Source organism: Ursus americanus, chromosome 14 (genome assembly GCF_024610735.1).
Source record: "Ursus americanus isolate L20-20 chromosome 14, mUrsAme1.1.p, whole genome shotgun sequence".
Lineage (NCBI taxonomy): Eukaryota > Metazoa > Chordata > Mammalia > Carnivora > Ursidae > Ursus > Ursus americanus.
Genome location: NC_142140.1, coordinates 9,243,665 through 9,259,475, shown reverse-complemented (window position 1 = coordinate 9,259,475; position 15,811 = coordinate 9,243,665). Strand labels below are relative to the sequence as shown.

At 50.7% G+C, this 15,811-nt stretch overlaps 1 long non-coding RNA gene across 1 annotated transcript; it reads left to right on the top strand.

The window, feature by feature from the left end:
• The first annotated feature begins 10,899 nt into the window (after positions 1-10,899).
• Positions 10,900-13,514, top strand: LOC123799237 (uncharacterized). The gene is made up of 3 exons (XR_006781530.2): positions 10,900-11,015; positions 12,259-12,334; positions 13,226-13,514. It is a non-coding gene; the product is annotated as an uncharacterized LOC123799237 (long non-coding RNA).
• The last annotated feature ends 2,297 nt before the right edge of the window (positions 13,515-15,811 follow it).

Sequence of the window (15,811 nt, the reverse complement as noted above, 5' to 3'; positions counted from 1 at the left end):
GGATTCAGTGTGTCAGCAGGAAAAAGCATCATTCGTCCGAGGACCCAGGCCAGCACGAAGCTAATACTGGTACCCACCTCCCACGAGTACCAAAGGGCTTTGAGTGGGAGAAGAGAGGCACCAACCAGGCTTCTTCAACTCGTTCTGTATCACTGCTGTCGATGTCAGGAAGTGAGTTCTTTAGAGCTCTTCTTCCTGAATCGGGCCTTGGTGGTCATTGGATAGGACCCATCACTACACATCTACACGTGGTAAGTACCCATGAAACAGCTGCTGAGGGAACATAGCTGTCCCAGAGTGGACTCTACCCATTTCCTTCTGACTGTGAACCTTGTTTGTTCTTGGAAATAAAGTCTATGGAACCTCACTGGTAGGTCTCTGGGTCTTGAGGGGACGTCGTGGCTGCGGGAAACATGGCAGGGGGTGGAGGCTTTAGAAGGAAGTCAAGAAATTACATTGCATGACTGCAGCTGAATCTCATGGTAAGAGAAATGCCTACAGGAAGGGTTCAACAAATGCCTTCAAGTATTTAAATGGCTGTCATGGGGGAGGAGGTGGCAGAATCGAATCTCAGGACACTTACTGCTGGGCAGGCATGCTGAGAGCTGGTCCGCGATGGGGGACCACTTTCAACTTACCCAAGAGAACATCTGTCTAGTGAAGAGAGCTTCCTTCCGTTTGATTGAGCCTCTCCGTGGAAGATTAAGGCAGAAGCGTGATGATTACACCAAGTGGGCAGTAGTACAGTGGAACAGTTTATGGCCTCGGAGTTGCTGTAAACTGTGTTCAAAGCCCAAAAGTGGACACTGAAGCATGACAGTCCCTTCCTGGAGCATCCCTGGAGGACAGGTGAAGGGAAATCCTCCCAGGGGCAGAACCAGGAACAGTGCACCTGGTTGTGCATTTTGCCTGCAAGAAGAAATGGCCACAAGGTGTGGGTCTATACCAATTCGCGGGCTGTGGAACATGGTTTAGCTGGATGGTCAGGAACTTTAGATGGAACATTACTGGAAAATTAGTGCCAAGGAGGTTTGAGGAAGAGGGATACTGATACATTTCTCGCAATGGATAAAGAATGTGAAGAGATTTATATCCCATGTTAGTGCTCACCAAAGGGTAACTTCCAGAGGGGGGTTTTAATAACCAAGTTGACAGCATGACCCATTTGTGGGCACCAGTCAGGCTCTTTCCTCCGCCATTGCTGCCGTGGCCCAGTGGGTCCGAGTGGCAGGGAGGGAGGTTACACACAGGCTTCCGCTCACCAACGCTGGCCTGGCTACCGCTGAATGCTCAGTCTACCAGCAGCAAAGACCGACCACGGAGTCCCAGTATGGCACTCTTCTCTGAGGTGATTAGCCAGAGACCTGGTGACAGGTTGATTACATTTAACCACTTCCATCAGGGAAGGGGTAGCACTTTATTCTTCCAAAACAGATACTCTGAATACAGATTTGCCTTCCCTGTGTACCATATGTCGATCAAAACTACCATCTGGACTCTAGCAAAAAGGGAGCAGAATCTGCCCCTTCTGAGTCAAAAGAAATGATCAGGTTAGCCAAGCCTCCTGCTTGCCACTTCCCTACTACTGCACCTCAGTCCCCTGGTGGTCACCACTGTATTTCCGCCCACCAAAATGGTGGCTACCCAAGATGGCCACTGTCTCTCCCAGGCTTCCTAATTAATTCAGTTGGGCGGGCCCCGGGCTCTTTTTCTCAGTCAGTAGGAATCACTAAGCGGTCTGTCAATAATACAAATTGCCAGGCTCCACCCCCAGAAATATTATTAAGTATGTCTGAGGTAGAACTCTGGATTGTGCCTCTTTTTACAAGAGCCCCAAGCAATTCCAACTCAGGTGGTCTACACTTTATTTTTTTAAGATTTTATTTATTTATTTGACACAGAGAGAGAGAGCACAAGCACGGGGAGTGACAGGCAGAAGGAGCGGGAGAAGCAGGCTACCCATGGAGCAGGGAGCCCAATGCAAGGCTCCATCGCAGGATGCTGGTATCATGACCTGAGCCGAAGGCAGATGTTTAAATGACCAAGGCACCTGGTCTACACTTTTAAAAATACTGATGTAAGGAACCCACTCAGGACAATTCAGCCTTCCAAGTTCTTTCCTACAAGAGTTATTTCAAGATACAACCAATAGATATTTAATGTGATTACCCTCCCATCTGTCTTCAATTTTCCTTTTGTGGGGGCAAAGGGTACTTCCTTGGGCTCAAGATAAAGACATAATAGTGGGTTAGATACCATAGTGAGGTCATTCTTTGTCAACCCGTGGGTTTTCATGTTCTTTCTTCAAGGGCACAGATCTTATGAGGGTAACAGTAATGACCACAATAAGAATTGGGGGAGCATTTTAGAGTCACAGATGTCTCGGTTGGTGGCAGCTCCACCTTGAGTAACCCCCAGGACGTTCACATACAGATGTCACCTATTCCCTATCTCTTCTCCCCTTCTGATCCCAAAGTGCCACCATAACCATACATGGATGAGTTGATGGCATCAAGAATTCACCCAGAATTTTAAATTATTCAGGATTCGGCCATTTTTCATGGAGTCAAGTGAAAAGGCTCAAATCAAGGCACGTTGTTGTCATGCAGGTGGTGGTGGTCGTATTCTAAAAATGTTATCGTGGAAAATGTCGCATAACATAAGTTTGACTGTCTTTACTCAGTTCGGTGGCATTAAGTATATTCACACTACACAACCATCCATCTCCAGAACTTTTTGTTCATCCTCAACTGAAACTCTGTCCCCTTAAACACTACCTCTTCAACTCCCTCTCCGCCAGCCCCTGGCACCCACCATTCTACTTCCTGTCTCTAGGACTTTGAGGACCCCAGGTACTTCATATAAGTGGAATTATACAGTATTTGTCCTTTGGTGACCGGCTTTCTTCATCAAGGTTCATCTATATGGTAGCATATAGTAGAACTGTCTTCCTTTTTAAGGCTGAATAATGTGGGACACCTGGGGTGGCCCAGTTAGTTAAGTGTCTGCCTTCGGCTCAGGTCATGATCTCAGGGTCCTGGGATCGAGTCCCACATCAGGCTTTCTGCTCATCATGGAGCCTGCTTCTCCCTCTCCCTCTGCCGCTCCCCCTGCTTGTGCTCTCTCACTCTCTCTGTCAAATAAATAAATAAAATCTTTATTTAAAAAGGCTGAGTAATGTTCCTTTGTATGTATAGACCACATTTTCTTTCCCCATTCACCCATCAATAGACACCTGGTTGCTTCTACCTTTTGGCTACTGTGAATCGAGCTGCTAGGAACATGGGTGTACTAGTATCTCTTCAAGACCCTACCTTCAGATCTTTTGGGTCCATGCCCAGAAGCAGAATTGCTGGATCATGTGGTAGCTCTATTTTTAACTTTTTGAAAAGCCGCTCTACGATCCCCACAGCAGCTGTACCATTTTGCTTTCCCACCAACAGGGCACAAGGGTCCCAGCTGCTCCACAGCCTCACCGACACTTGTTTTTTCTATTTATACAGCCCTTCACAGTTTACAAATTGTTATTCTTATTTCCACGTGATGGATGTTTTTAAAAGACTCAAAGAGGTGAAATGAGTCGTCCAGGATCACATGGTCAGAAGCCAGTCTGGAGCCTTCTAACTCCAGGGACGGCCTCGTCCCCCCACCACACAGGGGGATGTGAGCGCTGGTTCCAAGTCCAATCTTGCTCTTTCTAGATTAAGTTCTCGCCCCCCATCTCACAGAGCTCTCCGTCACTTATTCACCCAATGAACCCTCACTGAGCATCTACTAGGAGCCAGGCCCTGCCCCAGGCCCTCTCAGCACTTCATCCAACCCTGGATCCACCCAGAACCCCCACAGGAGCCAAGACTACCCAACAAAGGAATTCTGCCCGAGAGGGCCTGGCAGCCGCGATAACATTGTTCCTGGCTTATCTGCAGGCTGGGTGGATGGAGACCAATGGTGCCCATGGCAGGAATTAGGGATGGAGGGGAAGAGAATGGTCTTGACACAAATAAGAAGCTTGCCCAAGTGGGTGGTTCCTGGAACACTGCACCCAAGCACCCTACTTTCCCCAAGAACCAGGAAAATTGGCACATCCTTTCAGGTCCAAGGTATGGGTTCCCAACTGCAGAGACAGAAAAGAGACTGAGGTCTTCTGATGCCTCCCAAATGCCAACGATGAAGGGAGATGCTTTCATGGGTGCCTTCCTGCCTCAACCTTTACAACAACCCAGATCTACCTTATCTCCTTACGGGTAAAAAAGCAGGGATTCAGAGAGAGTGAGGTGGCTTAACCAAGGTCACACAGCCCATGTGTGGCAAAGCCAGGATTCGAGCAAGACCTGTTGGCACTAAGGTCCTAATGTTGAAACTACAAACACTTCTGTGCATTGTTATATGTCATTGTAAGGAGCTGGGGGGAAACAGAGTGACGTGGTTTGCACAGACCTCGCTAGAAAACAGCTTGGTCCCTCTAAGTCTGGCTACCCAGTGTTTTTCCCAACTGACCAGAGAAACAATGGAGAAGTTATGAAATTGATGAAATTTCTTGGCCTTCCAGAAGGTCACCCTGCCACCCTTGCCTTCTCTGGCCAAGTGATAATAGTCTGAACCTCTCTCTCCTTGACAACAGGAAAGCCACACTTCAACAAGCATCCCTCCCAGGTCTTTCTGGAAGTTTCTGAGGAATACTCAGCATGGCACTAAATGCACTGGGTATGTTGTCCCTTGCATTTGGTCCGATGCTCTCCCTTTCTCTCTTTCACCTCCTCCAGGCTTCTGCTCCTTTTCCCTCCCCATCCCCCCTAGAACGTTAATGAGGTGGGTCTTTAATGGGCCTTTAAGTCTCTAGAACCAGGCAGACTCATTTCACAAAACTCAGCTAGAGAATTATGGAACACAAAAGAAACATAACCTGAATCATGGGCATATCACAGCTCCCAGATTCCACCAGTCTTGACTCTCCAGGGAACCCCAAACTCACCAACTTTCTGAATTGCCACTGGCCTGCTACCATCTTAGAAGGAGCTGCTCACTTCCCTGCAGTGGGGTGCTTCAAGGGGCGGGCTCCAGGCTGCACCCCCAGGGCTCCCCGGGGACCCAGGCACATGTTCCCCGGCTCAGGTAGCACAGGCCACTCCAGGTCCAGAGCCAAGGCCTTCTCCAGGTCACCCCTGAAGGGCCACTTGGCTCCTGAGCTGCTCCTGGCATTGGCTGAGGCCTCTGCTGGGAATGCCCCACAGCTCGACTTTTCCTCACACAGCTTGATCCCAAGAGCACCCCAACTGACCTCCCACATGCGCATCTTCCCCAAAAGCAGACTAGACAGGATCTCTCACCACGTCACCCTGCCAGGGCCTCACAGCCCCTGTGGGTCGTGAAGATGGATGGTCATGAAAGCCAAATCCCTTCACGTCACAGCCGTTCCTGGGGTGGCGACCTCATGTAGCATCATGAACTCCAGACCCTCTGTCTCACGCAGATGTCTAAACGGATCCACTCGGATGTGTAACAGACGTCTCAAAGCCCGCATGTCCAACACTGAACTCCTAACATCCACCCCCTCGATTCCTCCCTTTTCCTCACCAATCCCCCCACAACCCTGCAGTGTCAGCAAGTCACAGCTGCTGTCTCAGCCACATCACACTCTGACCGCTCGCTCCCACTCATGTCTGAGCCTCCTCTCCTCTCACCTGGGTCACTGCAGGGGCTTCCTCCCTGGTCTTCCTGCTGCTCCCCTCCTCCCCTCATCCCCAGAGCCCGTGTCAACAGAGGCCTCAGACAGATGCTTTGATAGCAGCCAGTCACATAACGGCTCTCCTCTTTCAACACCCTCCCTGGCTGCCATCTAACCGGTACTGAACGCCAAGCCCTTGCCATGGTCTGCAAGGGGTAACCTGCACCTCTCCTCACACCATCATCACTGCCCTGCTCCCCCATCACCCCTACTCCAGCCTCACCAGCCTCCTTGTTGCTGGGATCACGCCAAGCACACTCCCACCTCAGGGCCTTTGCACTGGCTGTTCCCTCTGCCTGGAATTCCCTTCCAGATTTCCATACAATTCACTCCCTTGCCTCTTTCAGCCTTTGCTCAAATGTCACCTTCCCAATGAGGCCATTGCTGGCCCTCTATTTAAAATTGAACACCCCCCACACACACAAACGCGCACACACACACACACCATCACCACCAGCAAATCTCCAGCTCCCTATTCCCGGTTCCTGGTTTGTTTTTCTTCATAGCATTTATGACTACTCAACACATCAACCATCTTACTATTTACTTTGTTTAACATCTACCTAATCACCCTAAAATCAGGCTATATCCTCGAGGACAGACTTTTGTCTGTTTTGTTCCCTGCTGCCTGCTTAGCACCCTGAATGGGCCCTGGCAAATAACAGGTGTCCTATAAATACATGATGATGATAATTCACAGTCTACATTCTCATGCAGGGACTTTATCATCCTGTTCCGGGACTTCTGAGCAGATTTCTCCAAAGATGAGTTTGTTCCATCCATGAAGAGAAAGAGGGAGGCAGCGACAGAGAGAGACAGAGAGATCATTAATAATTTTTAAATATCAGTTTGTTTCTGTTTCTCGACTTTCACGATTTCAAGAACAGAGGAACCCAGTCTCTACATTCTCGTTACAGGAATGGCAGGAAAGAATCGCTATGACCCTGAGGCTCGCATGCTGAACTAAGGGTGCTTCCCCAGAAGCAGGAAACAAGGAGAGCTCTGTCCCCACAGGGTCAGAAAACTGACTGGTGACAGCTCAAGATCCAGCCCACAGCCACGACTCTGGAAGGCACATCTCACGGAGCTCTCGAGCAGGTCCACGGTGATGCCCACCCCCAGGTGCGTCAGACTCAACCAACGAGGACCTGTTTCTGTGATCTGGCTGCTGGCCTCTCTGGGCTAAATACCTGGGGGACATTTTCATTCCTGGCTCCTGGCAGGCAAGGAGGACAGAGTGGTTTGTTTCCAGCAAAAGTCAGAGATGCTAATCTCGTAAGGAGCGAGGCTGCCCGCTGGCAAGTCTGCACACGTCGAGCCATCCTTCCATTTCTCCCTCCCTTCCTGCTAATCCAATCCATTTGTCTCCAAACCCAATTTGGAATTTGAAAAGGCCAGTCTATCCGGTCACTTAAATTTCCAAACACAAATTCAATTTTCTTTGCAAGGCACCGCCAGCCTTCCCAGGCCTCAGGACAGCACTAACTCCTGGCCCTGGGATACAGAGGAGAGCTCTATCACCAGCCTGTGCCCCCTTCCGCCATCCAGCAGGGAAGGCAAGCACATTGGGTCATCATTGCTGGTGGTGAACACACACTGGCACCTCAGAAATCCCTTTGTCCTACCTCCACACCATACGCATGGGGAAACTGTGGCCAAGCTAAGGGAAGGGACTTGCCCAGTCACATGGCAGTGAGTAGCAAGACCCAGTCTAGGATTTCTTCTATGACAGATGTGCTTCACACCTGGCACTGAAGTCCCCGGATGTGAAGGGACCTCTGAAGGCCACACAGGGACCTGGGAACTGGTTGGGAGCAGGCATGGGATCTTTTTTCACTCACATCATTAACAAGTTTTGACTCCCCACAGAGACCTTGATGGGTACTGGAGCCACAAGTACTACCAGACATCGCCCCAGTGAGGTGAAGGCAAAATGGCCGTGAAGGCAAAAATGGCAGCAATGATTTCTCCTCTATGCCCTGATGCTGGGCCTCCCATCTTACGTCAACTAGAGACACAGCCCTAAGCAAGAATGAATGTGTTGCCGTGACTCCAATTAATTACCTTCTCCTAGGCCAGCCCCCACCCCTTCCTTGGCCTCTGCTTGCCCCCCTGCACAACCCAAACGAGAACCCTCTAGTTATCCTTAACTCCTGCCTCAACGCCTCGGGCCAATCCCTCCTCCCGCATCTCCGCGGTGGCGGCCTGGCTCTGGCCCCCCAGCCTCCACGCGGCGCCCCGCCCCCTCTCACCGGCCTCGCAGCGCCACCGCCCGCGGGAGCCCCTCTAGCCCTTGCGCATGCGCTCTGGGGCGACAGCGGCCCAGGTCGCCGCAGGGTGCTCAGGATGCTACAAGGGACGCTGTTGGCTTCTCCTGGCGAGTCCGCCACACGAAGCTCACCTGGGCCCCTTCTCTCTGCGCTCCTGCCTCTGCTCCACCTGCTCACCCCCAGGGTCCAGGGTCTGTGTTGAGTCGCACCGGCAAGCTCCGGAGCCGGACCGTGCAGGACTTCACCAGCTCTCCGTTTCTCCACATAAAACATCCACAAGGCCGGCCAGCTGCCTCTCACAACATAATCCTGACAGTTTACAATGTCTACCAAGGCTGTCTTTTCTTCCTACTGGTCTGAGGCTCCCTCTCTAGAAGGGAGAGTGAGAGAGAGAAAAGCTCCGCTCCTTCCTTCAGTGTGCATCAATCTCCTGCTTCAAAGCATCCGTGGCTCCCTATTACCAATCACGATGAAGTCCAGATCTTCAGCCTGGCTCCAAACAGCTTTTCCAGCCTTAACCCTCACACTTTCCCCTGATCCACCCATGTCATGAGTTCTCAGCCACCCTAAGCTCCTACGTGACCCCAACTTTCAAGCCGTCACAACTCCAGACCTTTGTGTGTGCAGTTCCCTCCATTTGGAACGTTCTCCTCCTCTATTCTTTGCCTGTCAAACTCCTACTCATCCTCCAAGGACCATCTCAGATGCCCCCTCCCTGATTTCCCTGGGCAGAACCAATTGCTCTCTCCCTGGTGTCTCCACACCACTCTTCACAGGGCCATTATTATGGATATGAACATGTGACCAGCATCTCCCTGAGGTCCCCCCCCCCCCCGCCCCGCCCCGGCCCGGGCAAGCTGGGAATTGCTTCCTGAATGGCCATCCTGAGGCACATTCATTATACCTTGCTTCCAGGTGTCAATCTTGACTTGGAGAAAGAATCCACAACAAAAACTGAAAACAACAGCCACAGGAATGGACAAAGCTGAATGCCTTTGTGGATGGAGATGAAAAACCACAAACAGAGATTCAGTGCCATACAATTCAAACCTGGCCATCGACATTGCTGGACACATACAATGTTAATCACAGACCCCAGAGGAGGAAGAGGGCATCTCAGACATCATCTGCACCAAACCCTTCATTTCCTTTCAGCCTTTTCTTTCTCCCCAATGTTCTTTTTTGTATTTAAAAAATAAATACCTTAAAGCTGTGGGGAAAAAAAATCAAACCCACGAAAGATTAAAAGTGAGACCTAAAACGTCCATACCTAGATCTGCATATTCATGTATATACACTCAGAATTTTTAAAACCACAAATGAGATTATACTATAAATAGCACTCAGCACCTTTTATTAAGCACAAAACATATCATGGATAGCTTTCTGTGTCAGCATACATAGTTTTACTCTGTCACTTTTATAAATTTTGTAAAATGTATGGGACTTAGTAAGTCCAGGCACTGGGCTGGACACCCATAAGAGAGAAATGACTGAAATATTGCTCGTGAGCCTTTGTTTTTTATTGATAACCATTGTTATCAATGATAATCATTTTTATTTGGATGGGTTCTTTTCTTTTTGTAAGTTTTATTAAAGTCTAACACACATCATAAAAATGCACAAATCTCAAGCATGAATGAGAAATTTTCACAAAGGAAAGCCACTCCTGTGATCACCAGTAAGATCAGGGACAGAATATGACCAGATCCCGAAGACCCCTTGTGCCTCTTTCCAGTACCCACTCCCTGCGCCTGCTCCCGCCCCAAGGGCAACCACTCCCCTAACTGGTCCACGGATCAGTTGTGTTTGTTGTGGAATCTGATATCCTTGGAAGTTGTTGAACTTCGCAGACTAGGTACTACATTAGTCAGCTCGTGCTGCCCTAACAATAGACTGGCGGCTTAAACAAGAGAAGGTTCTGGAGGCTGAAAGTCTGAGATCAGGGTGCCAGCATGGTGGGTTCTGGGGAGAGGATCTCTCTGGCATGCAGACAACCACCTACTTGCTGTGTCTTCACAGGCGGGGAGAGGGGGCAGGGACTGAGCTCGAGGGAGCTCTCTGGTCTTAGAAGGGCACTAATCCCATCGCGGGGGGCCACACTCTCAAGACCTCATCTGGCACAATCTCCTCAAGGTACCACCTCCCAGTACCATCACACTGTGGGTTCAGCCTTCAGGGACCGGATATGGGGGCTACGACGTAATGCACAGCAAACTCTCTTGTGTCTGGCTTCTTTCATTCCACGTTATGTTTATGGGAATTGTCCACAGCGTCCCAGCCCCATCGCTTCCAATATGTCACAGCATCCCGTGGTAGGAACGCGCCGGGACACATTCACCCGCGCTCCTCTTGTTCCTCTTGATCGCCTCCCAAATTGTTTCCTATTTTTTGTAATTACAAAAAGCACTGGGATTTTAAAAAAGAGCGGCACATGTGCCCCTGTCTCCACAGGGTAGATTCGGAGAAACAGAACGTCTATAACTGCCTCATTTCACGGACGGACGCAGGGCTCAGGGGGAGATGTGAACACCTCAGTGTTTCACTGCATGACTTGCCCACGTTCACAGTGGCTGACATGAATGAATCCTCTCCAGAAGGTCACTGTGAGCAGTCTCTCCAAGGTCACCCTGAATGGTCTCTCCAAGTTACAGTGAAGGGGTCTGAAGGTCACCGTGAATGGTTTTTCCAAGGTCACAGTGACTGAATGGGCTTCCCAAGGTCACACTAAGTGAATGCTCTTCCCGAGCTCACACTGAGTGTCCTCCTCAAGGTCACAGTGAGTGGGGAGCGCCAGCAGCATGCTTCCCTGACTTGCCCTGCCCGCCCCATTAGTCCACACTACCTCCATCTACATTGAAAATACTCCCTTGGAATCAGTTATGCACACAAACTCCTTGGAATCCCAAACATGCCTCAGGCCAGTTTTCTGCCTGCCATCTCAAGCTGAGTGTGGAGAGAGAACACACTGCTGTTTCTTTGTTCCGAGCAAATCAGGCGGCCTACAGCGTTTGTCCGAGGTAAGACTCGATGGTTTCTGAAGCCCAAGACTTGGATCACTGGCTCGTGGTGGGGGCGGGGGAGGCAGACAGACACAGACCACGATTTTGAAAGCCCCTCTCTGTTCCTTTTCAAGTTCAGGACGCTGGGAAATGTTCTGGATTTTTCCACTTTTCTCCTTCCCCTTGCACCACTGTGGAGCAGGGGAAATTGAATTTCAAAGGAATATTTTCCTAACTAAATATAAGCCTGTGCTGCTATGAAAGCAAGGTTTTGTTTTTGTTTTTAATAATTTGTGTCCCACTTCACCAATGGCCAAGGAAATAAGAATTTAAGAGAGAGAAAGGGTTAGTGCAAATCTCAAACAGAACACACAACTCAAAAGACTTCATATTTAGGCTCAGAACTGAGAAGCCCAGATCTCTGGCAACACACCCTCCCTCTTTTTTGTCTCCTACTAAACAGCTAATTTCCCATCAACAAATCTGCAGGAAAGGGAACAAAAGGTCTGGCCCAGGAGAAACTGTAGTATTTGTATTCCAACAACAGAAGAGGAATGAGACCTCTTAGAATGGGGTGTGCAGGCCGGTGTGGGGGGAAGTCCTTTGGAAAATGCGGGGCAAGGGGTCAGGGGATGCAGACAGCTAGGCCCCTTGCCATCTTTTACCATCATCTTCAGCGGGAGAGCAAAAGCAACTGGTTCATCCAGACTTGAAACGTGGACTGGCTGGCTCTGTTCCCCTTCTCCGGCCTTCAATTTCTCTGCTCAAGGGACGAGGCTGGGGGCTGGTCCAGGGAAAGGGACCTCTAGAAACTGCCCCCACCAAAATGTATCTCACAAACCAGAGGCAGGTGAGAAATGGAAAACGTCGATTGCCTGGAAGTTTGATACAGCGCCCATTTAGGACCAAAGTGGCACAAAACCTGATCGTTTCGACTCCCAGGCTCTCAGCTCTCCACGACCAGCAACAGGCACCCAGGGATGACGAAACGGCCACTCCAGAGTCATCCTGCCCCCACCGTGCCCCTGCCCGGGTAGGAGAAATGTGACACACGGGTGTGCCTGACACACACCATCTCATCTAGTCCTCACTACGACCTTGTAGGGGGGATTATGGCTATCTCCATTTTACAGATGGGGAAGCTGAGGCACACAGGGAGGGAGGTGACTTGACCAAGCTCCCCCAGCTGGGAAGGGGCAGAGCCATGACTCGAATATGGGTTTCTCTGACTCCCCAAACCTTTTTACCTCCTCTTTCACAGGATTTACTACCCTGCGGTGACTGTAACTGCCTCCCTCCTTAGCTAACTCACCTCCCCACCCCGAACACTGCCCTTGGTGAGTATGTGCTGCATGGCTGGGTGGATGGCTACTGGATTCCGTGGGGGGGGAGTGATACAAAGTGAGGTAAAGCAGCTCCAGATGCAGCCCCCACCCTCAAGCAGCTTTCAATCCAGTTGGGAAGACCTGGCATGGACACTTGCAACGTCTCTAACACTGACAAGCCACTTCTGCTGAGGGACCCCATATTTACAGACAGAATGACGGAGACAGGAGGTCAGACGAGAGGCATCCCACGCTGCTCTGGGCAGCAAAGGAAGTCGTGGAAGGCTGCTTGGAGGAGGTGGGGCTGGAGCTAAACACTGAAGGATGGGGAGGGTTAGATGGATGGAGAGGAGGAGGGAACGAAGGCTGACTCCAAAGACCAAGCTCTTCTGCTGCATCCTGCCAAGAGTGCGTACAGAAGGAAAGAAGAGAGAGAGCGCGAGGAGAGAGACAGAGACAGACACAAAGAGAGAGAGAGGAAGAGAAGAAGAGGGAGGGAAAGAGGAAGGGTGGTAGGGAGGGGGGAGGGAGAGAGAGAGAGAGAAGAGGGTGGGAGGGAGGGAAGGAGGGAGCACAAGCTTTCTCTAAGGTGACTTACAGAGGATTCAGCTCTTCAGGGTCCTGACCCCCAGCCTCCCCCTTGCTCAAGGGAGAACTGGCGAGTGACACACTCAACCTTGAGTATGTGGGCATTATGGGCTGGCATCAACATGCTGTTGGGGCTCTCCAAACCTCTTTCCAGCCCCCCTGCTCTCACAGGCCTGCATGGCCAGCAGCACAGGTATGATTTCCCCCCTAGGAGCTCCAAGGCATGAAGGAGACACAGATTCGCCGTCCAAGTCAAAGGTGAGACCAGGACTAAGGCAGACTCCCTGACTCCTCCCCGTTCTTGTTCCCCCACAGGGACAGGCAATGAGCCAGGTGAGAGGGGCATCTACTGTGCAACCAGAAAACCTGAGGCCAAACCACTTCCCAGCTGGTTAACCCTGAGCAAGTCACTTAACCTCCCTGCGCCTCAGTTTCCACATCTGAAAAACGGGGTAGTCCTCACAGAGATATGACAAGAGCCGGTGCACGTAAAGAAGTCAACACAGTGCCTGATATCTAGCAGACTCTCAGAAAGTGGAAGTCATCCCTATTAGCCGTAGTATTGCTTTTAGTCAGATTGTATTAGAGAATAAAACTAAGCCCTATTGCTTCTTGTCTGATGACTTCAGAAACTCTCTGAGAATTCTGGTCTCCTGCTTCCCAGCTGAGAGAAGAAGGCGGGGGCGAGGCACTCCCGGACTTTCTGGGACACCTGGCCTGCCTGCCAGGGAAGCTGCTCCCCAAGGGGCCCAGCTGTTTGCTTCCCAGTGCCGCCTACAGGAGACGGTCCTTTGCTGGCGACTGGCGACTGGTTCAGGCCACCACGCGGGGTGGGGCTACATTCTTGGGGCCCCCAAGGTAAAAATAGTTTTGCTTTGTTAGGCTGGGTGGTTACACACTCCTTGGCCTGGCAGCCTGCCCGCTAGAAAGGCAAATGCCAGACTATTTCAGGCTGTAAAAACAAGCCCCCGCCAGGCCCCAGCGTCAAGCCCCCAGATAACGGTATTAATATTCCACTATCTCATTCTTTCAGGCCAAAAAAAAAGAAACAAGAAAAAAAACTCTGTGGCTGCATGATTCCTCCTTCTGTTACCCGCAAGCACGGCTGCCAAAACCACCCGGACAATGCATGTGACCCTCAAGGCCAAGTTCTCTCGAACAAAACAAAACCCAGAAGGCTGGGAGGGACACTAATTAATAATAACGATAACACTAGAGCGCTCACCATCCACACAGCAGCGTGACAGGCAAGATGCCTTCGTCTACTCCCCCGTTCACAGCAACCCTAGGAGGTGCCTATAAAAGCCTCATTTTCTAGAAAAAGAAACTGAGGCTCAGAGAGGTGACGTAATCTGTCCAAGGTCACATGGCTAGCCATCAGGGAGGAGGATTCAAGCCCAGGTCTAACTGACTCCGAAATCGATGCTTTCCTCTAGACACTTCTCCTGATGTGTTACTTAAAAAAGAAAAGCATGAGTCTTTCATTGGTTTTCCTTGTTTTGTTTTAAGATATCCCACTGGGGCATTTTCAATGGCTTTCCAGTGCCTTCGAGATAAATTCCAAACTCCTTAGCATGGTCTTCAAGGCCCCTTGAAGTGTGGCCCCTCCTATCTTGTTTGTATCCCCCCAAAATGCACAGTTTGAAATCCTAACTCCCAACATGATGGTGTTAGGAGGCGTGGCCTCTCGGAGGTGATTAGGTCGTGAGATTCGTGCCCTTATAAGAGACGCCACAACTTCCTCTCTCATGTGAGGACACAGCCAGGAGGAGGGCCTCACCAGACATCTCATCTGTCAGTGCCTTGAGCTTGGACTTCCCACCTTCCAGAGCTGTGAGGAATCAATATTGTTTAGGCCACCCAGTCTATGTTTTCGTTATAAAAGCCTGAGCAGACTGAGACACCATTTTTTGGTGTCCAGCTCCACCTCACCTCCTCCAGGCAGCCTTCCCTGATCTCCTTGCCCAGAGCAGAATGAGTTTCCTCCTGTCTGCCTATCACACCCATGGTCTGTGTGCCTGTGGTACCTCTGCAGAAGTGGCCTTTTGGGACTAGAGACGTCCCCTGTCCATGTAGTATTTTCCCACGTGGGTTAGAAGCTGCTGGAAGGTAGGGGCTATGTCTGTGCTTCTGCCTGTTTACATCACTCCCTGGTCCCCAAATCTTCAAAGGCAGGGGATCATATTCATCCCTCTATCCAGGCATCATCCATCCCTATATTTATTTATTCATTCGACAGATATTTACTGTGTGCAGTGTAAGAGACACAGAAGTCAGTCAGATACCCACAGTCAGAGGGGCAAGACACAGGGAAGGAGGCACATGAAATAAGGCAGTCAGTGGCGTGCAAGGGAAGGCTTGGAGGTCCTGAGAGTCTTGCCAGGGAAGGGGACACCTGAGTTAGGTCTCACGGGAAGAATGGAGGCTCATTAGGAGACACTAGACCAGGCTTACAGGCTTTAGACGCTCCTTCCGCGGGCTGACCTGACAGCTCCGCCCCCGCTACCCACTGTATTGGCTGGGTCCCAACAGGGAGGGCTGGCTCACTCGAGTCAGGATCACACACAGAAGTGTTTCTTTTCACGGGGAGAGTTACACAAAAAGGACTGGTGGGGGGACCACGTGGGTCAGTGTAGTCACCTGGCTAGTGGTAATGAAGTTGTCACCACTCCCTAAGCCTGGAAGGGTGAAGACAGGGAGAGTCCGGGAAAAAATCTATAAGCAGAGACTTGGGTAAAGGCCCCAAAGAGGAAGAGTGAATTTGCCGAGCAGTGACGGGCAGCCCAAGGTAACCGTGCAGGCAGGGAGCCAAGAGGAGCCACCCCCTGACCTCACTCTCCGTCCACCCACTGATCTCCTGCCCTCCCACTGGCCAACCCAGCCAGAGCAGACAGCAGGGTG